The sequence below is a fragment of the Octopus sinensis genome, unplaced genomic scaffold (genome assembly GCF_006345805.1).
Source record: "Octopus sinensis unplaced genomic scaffold, ASM634580v1 Contig19304_ERROPOS200000, whole genome shotgun sequence".
In the NCBI taxonomy this organism is placed as follows: Eukaryota; Metazoa; Mollusca; class Cephalopoda; order Octopoda; family Octopodidae; genus Octopus; species Octopus sinensis.
Genome location: NW_021836290.1, coordinates 164,957 through 175,000, shown reverse-complemented (window position 1 = coordinate 175,000; position 10,044 = coordinate 164,957). Strand labels below are relative to the sequence as shown.

The following is a 10,044-nucleotide window of genomic DNA, read 5'->3' as shown; positions in this document are numbered from 1 at the left end:
AGCTGATTCGATGGCTACAGATTCAATCCGTCACTGAAATTATAAAAATCTGTAGAACTTTCCAGATGAAGGATCACTCCGTCGGTTACGACAACAAGGGTCCCAGCTGATACGATCAACGGAACAGCTTACTTGTGAAATTAACGTGCAAGTGACTGAGCAATCCACAGACACGTGTACCCCTAACATAGTTTTCAGGGAGATTCAGCGTGACACAGAATGTGACAAGGCTGGCCCTTTGAAATACAGGTACAACTCATCTTTGCCAGCTGAATGGACTGGAGCAACGTGAAATAAAGTGTCCTGCTCAAGGACACAATACGTCTCCAGGAATCGAACTCATGACCTTACAATCGTGAGCCGAATACCCTAACTACTAAGCCATGCGCCATAACACACACACACACACACACACACACACACACACACACACACACATACATTATAAATAAATGTGATTTGATTTTAACCAAAGAATGTAAAGAGACTGAATAAATATAACGAAGCCTTTTTTTCCAGACGCTCTTTTTCTTTTATACTTTTGTTTCAGTCATTTGACTGCGGCCATGCTGGAGCACCGGCTTTAGTCGAGCAAATCGACCCCAGAACTTATTCTTTGTAAGCCTAGTACTTATTCTATCGGTCTCTTTTGTCAAACCTCTAAGTTACGGGGACGTAAATACACCAACATCGGTTGTCAAGCGACGGTGGGGACAAACGCAGATACACAAACATATACATACCTATATATATATATATATATATATATATATACACACACACACACACACACACACACACACACACACTCACAAGGCTTTGGTCGGCCTGAGGCTATAGTAGAAGACATTTAGTTGCCATTTAGTGGGTTTGACCTCTGCGCTCTCTCCTCAGTAAGGGACTCCGCTTCACGCCTCTCACGCGCCACTGTGACGAATTTGAGACACGGACCGACGTCAACCAGTTCCTGCGCCGCCTCAAACTTTGCCCATTTTTCCACGCGTCTCCACAGCGTCACGACAATCAGGATTGCTTTCTGGAGCTGGGGCGCCGCCCATCCAACTGGACGCCGCCCCCAGGCCAATTCAGTAGCCTAGATTTGTTCGTGAACGACTGCAGTGCGTTGATCAACCAGTTTAACTTTAAAAAAAGACCTCTCCGAGACAACCTCACTCGGGCTGAATTGATTGCCCTTCGCAACCTAAGTCGCCGCAATGACATCGTCATCAAACCGGCAGACAAAGGCGGAGCAGTGGTGGTGTGGTGCGCGGACCTATACAGGGAGGAAGCACTCAGCCAGCTTCAAAATCCCCTCTTCTATCGCCTCCTCCCCTCCGATCCCACCTCTTCCTACCAACAGCGAGTGTCCTCCACCATCCACGATCTCATCTCCTCGTCTGCTCTCCCCCCCACCGCCACCAGCCTCATCGTCCGTACACCCCGCACCTCCACCATCTATTTCCTTCCCAAAATTCATAAACACAATAACCCTGGCCGCCACATCGTTTCCGCCTGTAATTGCCCCACTGAACACATTTCCCTATACCGCGATCGCTTCCTGTCCCCCTTAGTCGCTGCCTTCCCATCCCACATACATGACACTAACCACGCCCTCTGTCTCTTCAATTCCTTTTCCTTCACTTCCAGCCCCTCACACCTCCTCATACATAAAATCCCTTTACACTGTAATTCTCCACAACGATGGTCTCTTAGCTCTCCAATACTTCCTCGACCGTCGTCCCGACCCCACCCTTATCATCCCCACCCTTCTCCGCCTGGCAGAGCTCGTCCTTACCCTCAACTGTTTCACGTTCGCCGAGGAAACGTACCAACATTGTCTGGGGTCGCGATGGGAACGAGAATGGGCCCCAATTTCGCCAATCTCTTTGTTGGCTACATTGAGGCCCAAGTATTCTCCCAATTCTCCGGGCCGACCACAGAACTATACGGTCGCTACATAGACGACTGCATAGGCGCTACCTCCCTTTCCCGCGAACAACTCATCTCTTTCCTTTCTCCAATTCACTTCCACCATCTCCAATACCTCTGTTAATTTCCTTGATATCTCTCTTAGCATCGACCGCCCCTCACACTCTCTCACCACCTCCGCCTTCTTCAAACCCACGGATTCCCACCTCTATCTCAACTTCTCCTCCTCCCATCCCTTCCACACCAAACGGGCCATCCCCTACTCCCAGTTCTTCCGCCTCCGACGCTTGTGCAGCCGCGACCAGGTTTTCGAGACTCAGTCTCAGTACCTGGACCGCCTGTTCAGGCATCGAGGATACCCATCAACCCTGGTCTTGAACGCCCTTGCCCGCGCTCGTCGCATCGACCGCACCACCGCCCTTTCTCCTTCCTCTCACCAACCCTCCAACCGCACTTCCTTTCCCCTCCTTTTCCACCCCTCCACTCTAACCCTTCGTCGGAAGATACTACGTGCCTTCCGTCGTCTCCAGTTCGATCCCACGACTCGCCCCATTTTCCCCAACCCACCCCTGTCCTCCTTCAAACGAGCCCAGAATCTACGCGAACTCCTGGTCCGTAGCACCCTCTCTTCTTCCCCCTCAGCCCCACACGGATCTTTCCCGTGCTCCAGATCCCGCTGCAACACCTGCCCCTTCATCACCAACACCACTGCTGTCACCGATTCCAACCAGCGAACTGTACGTATTAGACATTCTTTTACGTGCACTTCGTCTGGTCTCATATATTGCATAAAATGCAACCTCTGCGGGATGCTGTATGTATGTCAGACGCGACGCCGGTTGGCCGACCGATTTTCCGAACATCTAATGGAATTTCGGCTGCGTTCTAATTCTCCCGTCGCACGTCACTTCTGCTCGGCCAGCCATTCCCCCGATGACATCTCTGTGTTTGGTCTCGCCCCAAACAACGGTCCTCCACAATCCAGGTTTCACTTGGAGCAACGGTTCATTTTCACTTTACAGACTTATACCCCGCACGGACTCAACACAGGCCCCTCCTCCTAGTGATGCGCTCTACCTCCCACAACAAGCAACTTTTTTATTTCTTATTTCTTCCTCCCCCTTTCCCCCCTATGTGCTATTACGTCTTTTATATTATTTATTGTTTTTTTATTATTTTATTGTTTTTATAAATTATTGTCCTTATACAGAAACACATACACACACATACTCACGTATCCACGAACACACACATACTTCCAACACACCACACACGTACAACATACATGCACATATACGCACACATATACACACACGCACACACACAAAAATACAACCCCACGCGCACACATACATATGCCCGTGCACACACAAGCACACACATGTACATTACGCCCACACAACTCCAACTCCCCCCACACACGCATACATTCACACATACACATACATACATACACACATACATACATACATTCATACATACATACATACATACATACATACATACATACACACACACATACATACATACATACATACATACATACATACATACATACATACATACATATATATGGGGTTGGCTGTATTGCAGGCGTGCGTCAGTGTATGTATGTGTGTGCCTGTGGATTCACATACACCCACACCAATTTTTTTTCCATCAATCTTTCAATCAGAACGTGTGTGCTTGCATACATATATATACACACATATAAACCTCTATATTTGTACACACACGAACATGTATACATACATTCACTTGCACGCACGTACACACACACACACATATATATATATATACAATACACGCACACACACATACACACGTACAAACACACACACCAGCACAGATGCCCACATATACCTCCAACAAACAATACTCATACAGATACGCACACATTTATACACACATGGGCACAGACACACACACATACATACACACACACACACAAATGAACCCACACATACATCCCATACACACGGCACACAATTATACATACACGCACACAATTACACATACATATATATACACATAAACACGTACAGCACACACGCACACATACACTAAGTAAAGCACAGTTATTCGCCACACTCCCAAACTCTACGCATACACACACGAACACACACATACATACACACACGTACTACAAACAAAACACACACACGATACATATACATACACGCACACACACACATACTTCAAAGTAACAGTGCTGACCTGTGGCAGGGACAAAAACACCAATCCTTATTCTTACAAACTAGCCAAGCTTACTACTAGCCCTTTGTTTACAGCTACAACCACACACACATACACACACAGACACACACACACACTCACACACACACACACACACACGCAGACCTCCGCGCACGCACATATCCACACTTACACACACATTCCCCCTCCTAACATTCTGCTGTCTTTGACTATACTACTCTTCTGTCTTTGAAAACATCTTTCTTCAGCCTTTTCCTTCCGGTCTTTCAAAATGTGACCTCGTGTGTACCGTTGGCGATTTTTTTTCTCTGTCTTCCCTTCTCTGGAACTTTCCTTCTCCTACGTTTCCGACGAAGACGCTCCGCTCGAAACGTTAAACCCTCCTTCTTTCCTTCTTTCCTGAGCATCCAATAATACTATATTTGTTCCACGTCCTCGCGTTGTTGTGTTTTTTTGTGCTTTCTTGTTTGGATTAACTATGTATATATATATATATATATATATATATATATATATATATATATATACATACACATAAATGTAGCACGATGAAATCAGTGCTCAACACCGCATTGGCGGATATATATATATATATATAACGTAAAGTATACTAGCCATCTCAATATGGCTAACCACTAAGGGTGGGTGTTACTGTAGCTTTTAGCCCCAGGAGATCATCGTCTCCAGCTGGCTTTAGGCACACTTTCTGTGTATTTGCAAAGGGAGGTCATCCCTCTCTCGTAAACCTACGTGATACGCACGGAGTGCAGTTTCGAGGTATTTGCCTCTTGTCAACGTACGGCAATCACCGGTTTTCGATGAAGGGAGACCTGTTTGCAAATACTTATTGTTTTTCCCCAGTAACTTCCGTCACTGATTTCGAAAAACTGTCTGCAAGCAATAATAAATCTCTGAACGAGATGTAAACAGTAAAGCTGGAGACGATAATCTCCTGGGGCTAAAAGCTACAGTATCACCCACCCTTAGTGGTTAGCCATATTGAGATGGCTAGTATACTTTACGTTGTCGAGCGGTTACTGTTTACATCTCGTTCAGAGGTTTATTATTGCTATATATATATATATATATATATATATATATATATATATATATATATATATATATATACCAATTAAGGACTGAACACGAAAAGTGGACAGTCAACATGCTAGATATAGACGTCAAATCGCCATTATATTTTCACTTATTTATTGCTATGGTTTTGTGCTGAGTTTGATCTGAGAACATAATCTTTTGTGGAGAATGCCGATTTGACATCTATATCTAGCATGTTGACTGTCCACTTTTCGTGTTCAGTCCTTAATTGGTATATAAATATTTTAATCTTCGGATTCTTTTTTTCTAATATGCTAGACCACTGGTCTTAATTGATAAATATCAATTTCTACCCTTAATTAATTTTATATATATATATATATATATATATATATATATATATATATATATATATATATATATATATATATATATATATATACAAAAACTAATAAATCTCTGAACGAGATATAAACAGTAACCGCTCGACAACGTAAGGGGTATCAGCCATCTGAATGTGGCTAGCTACTGGGGGTGGGGGTGTTACTGATGCTTTTAGCCCCAGGCGATCAACGTCACCAGAAGGACTTTAGACACTATCTCAGTGTCCTTGTGTTACTTGCAAAGGGAGGTCATCCTCCCTCGAAGACCCGAGTACTACATACGGACTATAGTTTCAAGGTAATTGCCTCTCGTCAACGTATGGTAAGCACTGGTCTTCGATGAAGGAGTCCCCTCGCAAGTAATATATAATGTTTTTCACAGTAACCACTGTCACTGATGTAGAAAAACTGTCTGAAAACAATAATAAATCTCTGAACGAGAATCTCTTCATCGAAGACCAGTGCTTACCATGCGTTGACGAGAGGCAATTACCTTGAAACTATAGTCCGTATGTAGTACTCGGGTCTTCGAGGGAGGATGACCTCCCTTTGCAAGTAACACAAGGACACTGAGATAGTGTCTAAAGTCCTTCTGGTGACGTTGATCGCCTGGGGCTAAAAGCATCAGTAACACCCCCACCCCCAGTGGCTAGCCACATTCAGATGGCTGATACCCCTTACGTTATATATATACATATATATAATAGAAAAGTGTTTAAGCTAGCTCCTGTGGAGGGCTCTTCATTAGGCCTTGGGCTCAACAATGACATTTCCTACATTGGGTACATATTAAATTTTATCCCGATTGACCAATATTTTTCAAGCAATGAATAATTCTCATCGGAACAATGATATAATTTGTCGACTTGGAACTTATTGTGAAGCTGCAGGATAAACAATTTTTGTCTTCCCATTCCGGGGCTCAGTACAGTTTTTGTTCTAACCTCTTTCTTTCCTTCTCTCTCTCTCTCTCTCTCTCTGTTGATTGTTTTCAACCATCACCAGTATCACCACCATCGTTACCACAACTGCCATACACACACCATTCAGACTTCTGACGTCACCACCATCACCACAGTCTTTCACATCGCTTACTCTCACTATCATCCTTGACCACCACTACCTCTATCACAATTACAGCTCATACTATTACTATCACCCCATTACAATCTCAAAAGGGCTAAATGTGCGTTCCTTCAGTATGTTATTCAGCATGTTAGTTCAGTAGCCAGTACCTCTCTCTCTCACATACCCACTCAGTCTCTCACATACCCACTCAGTCTCTCACATACCCACTCAGTCTCTCACATACCCACTCAGTCTCTTATTATTACTCCCAATGACACCATCAACACGAGTGCTTTTAATAAAAACATCAACTTTCTTTAAATTTCTTTATCTCTCTTTCTCATCCTTCCTTTTTTCTCTCTTTCTGTCTGTCTTCGCCACCACCCTCACCGTTTCTATGCCTTCTATTGCTCTCACCCCATCACGAGGAATAGTAGGAGTGTCATTGAATAGTGAGAACGGGAATTTAAATGTGACACACTGACACACAGAAATTAGTTTTCGTTTATTTTATATATATATATATATAACTCCCACTAAGTTGCCACTTAGTGGGAGTTCAGTCCCACTAAATGGCAACTTGAGCAAATGTCTTCTTCTATAGCCTCAGGCCGACCAAAGCCTTGTGAGTGTGTGTGTGTGTGTGTATATATATATATATACATATATAAGTATGTATATGGTTGTGTATCTGTATTTGTCCCCACCGTCGCTTGACAACCGATGTTGGTGTATTTACGTCCCCGTAACTTAGCGGTTCGACAACAGAAACGATATAATAAGTACTAGGCTTACAAAGAATAAGCCCTGGGGTTGATTTGTTCGACTAAAGGTGGTACTCCAGTATGGCCGTAGTCAAATGACTGAAATAAAAGAATATATATATATATATATATTATATAAAATCCGTTCTGTCTGTCTGTGCGTCTGTCTTCTATCAGGGCGTGCATAAGTCTTGAAAAAATAACAAAAATCGATTCCAGGTGAGAATGCGATCGATAAACTCTTCGGTTGCATATTTGTGTAAATAAAATCATTTTTCTTTGGAATAGAAAAAAAGTCTATCTTTATTTGTTCTTTTGCTGGTGTCTCAAATTTAGGTTAAATCAGTATTTCTCAATGGGGAGGCCTATGGGACGGCGGGACAAGTTGTTTTGAGAAAATTTGGTTTAAATGTTTGACAACTCAGCACCGTCCATTGGACGGGGGGCGTTTTGCTCGTATATATATATAAACATATATATACATATATATATATAAGTCCGTTTGCAAAAAATTTGTACGAAATTTATTTTCACAAAGCACATTAAAGTTCAAGTAACAAATTACTGAAACGTCGGCAAAAAGCGGAACTTAATATGTCTGCACAATGATTAAAAAAGTGAATATTCTATGTGTATTCTCTGTTTTCTTTAAACTATTATATATATATATATATATATATATATATATATATATATATATATATATATACACTGAAAGAAACCTGCCGTATATATGTATATGTATATATATGCATATGTTTGGGTATTTATGTTTGTCCCACTACCATTGTTTGACAACCGATGTTGATGTGTTGACGTTCCCGTAACTTAGTGGCTCGTCAAAAGATCGATTGAATAAGTACTATAGTTCTTGTATGTTTTATAAATAAAGAGGGGAACATTGACAAGACTCCTTACATGCTTTGCAACTACATGATTATTTAATAATTAGCGATTCCGCTGACGAGCTAAAGATTCCAAATTAGTTTATTTGGCAATTAATAGTGAAACTCGAGTTCCGGATTAACTACTTCATTTTTTTTTCGTTCTAGTATTATAATGGCGTATCTCACGAATTCGCTTTTCGTGGTTTGAGTTTTAACTGGGCTTTTTGGCATGTAAAGAGTCCTGTCAATGGTATCCTCTTTGTGTATAAAGACTTTTTATACACTCTATTTTTAAAAATATGTCTTATGAACTATATATATATATATATATATATATATATATATATATATATCCTTAAATCCTTAAAAATGTTTTAGCCCGAAGGCCGCGGCCATGCTGGGGCACCACCGCTGAATGAGCTACACTAATTTGTGAATCCACCTCTGATACGTGGCACTTGATCAACAAGGGAGTTCGATGCTGCTGCCCGTATCTGTGTCTCCTGTCGTGAGGTAGGTTCATCTGGGACTCCCGACAAAAAGAGATCCAGTTTAGTTTTAAAGAAACCCACATCCACACCATGTAAGTCTCTCAGGCATTTAGGGAGGGTGTTAAAGGGCTGTGGTCCTCTGAAACCCAAGCTGTTGCAGTATCTGGACCTGTATTTTGATGGTGATGTTGGAATCCTTGGCACCATGCAGTGGCGCCCCGTTCTGCGGTTGGGGTAACTTTGAATGCCAAAGTTTGGGACAAGACCCTCCAGGATTTTCCAGTTGTATATACATATATATATATATATATATATATATATATATATATATATATATATATATAAAAAATTTATAGAAAAATTAAAGACGAAGACAGGTGTAGGAGCAACAATCAGTATATTTAATTAACACTCGGGAAAAATGGAAAAGTCTTTTACGTTTCGGTTTTTACCTGTCATTGTTTATTCACAATGCATTTTTTCATTACACACACACACACACACACACACACACACACACACACACACATGTATGTATGTATGTATGTATGTATGTATGTATGTATGTATGTATATACATCCTACATAATAACCACTTCATGTTTGACAATACATTTTACCGTAAAAAATCCGGAATTGTTATGGGTACAAGGCCAGCACCAGTCATTGCGAACCTAACAATGGGCTACCTGGAAATAATTGTATACCAGGAATCTTTATCGACCTTTGGAAACCCCCTCTCTCAATACATAAAAGAGAATTGGAAACGATTCCTGGACGATTGTTTTATATTCTGGAATGAAAACACAGATAAACTCCTAAAATTCAAAAACCTATTGAACAGCATCAACCCAAATATACAGTTCACAATGGAATACAACCAAAAGGAGGTTCCATTCTTAGATATACTAATTAAAAAAATTAACCTTAAAATAGAAATAGACATTCTTTACAAAGCCAGAGACGCTAAACAATACCTACTTTTTGATTCATGAGAAAAGTTCAACACAACAACACACCTTCCCCGAAAATACTGCCTTACATATCCACATACAACCCCAAAAACAAAGAAGCCTTCACCATCATCACCCAGAATTTACCAATACTTCATAAGGACCCCAAATTAAAGGAAATTCTAAACATACATAAAATCATTAAAAGCTACAAACAACCTAAATCACTTAAAAAGATTCTCACAAAGGCAAAATTGTTTTCTGAAATTACGGATGCAAAAGTAAAAAAATGTGGT

General features: G+C 41.3%; 1 protein-coding gene across 1 annotated transcript in view; it reads left to right on the top strand.

The window, feature by feature from the left end:
- Window positions 1-10,044, top strand: part of LOC115232082 — a 121,796-nt gene that overhangs the window by 15,291 nt on the left and 96,461 nt on the right. The window lies entirely within an intron of this gene.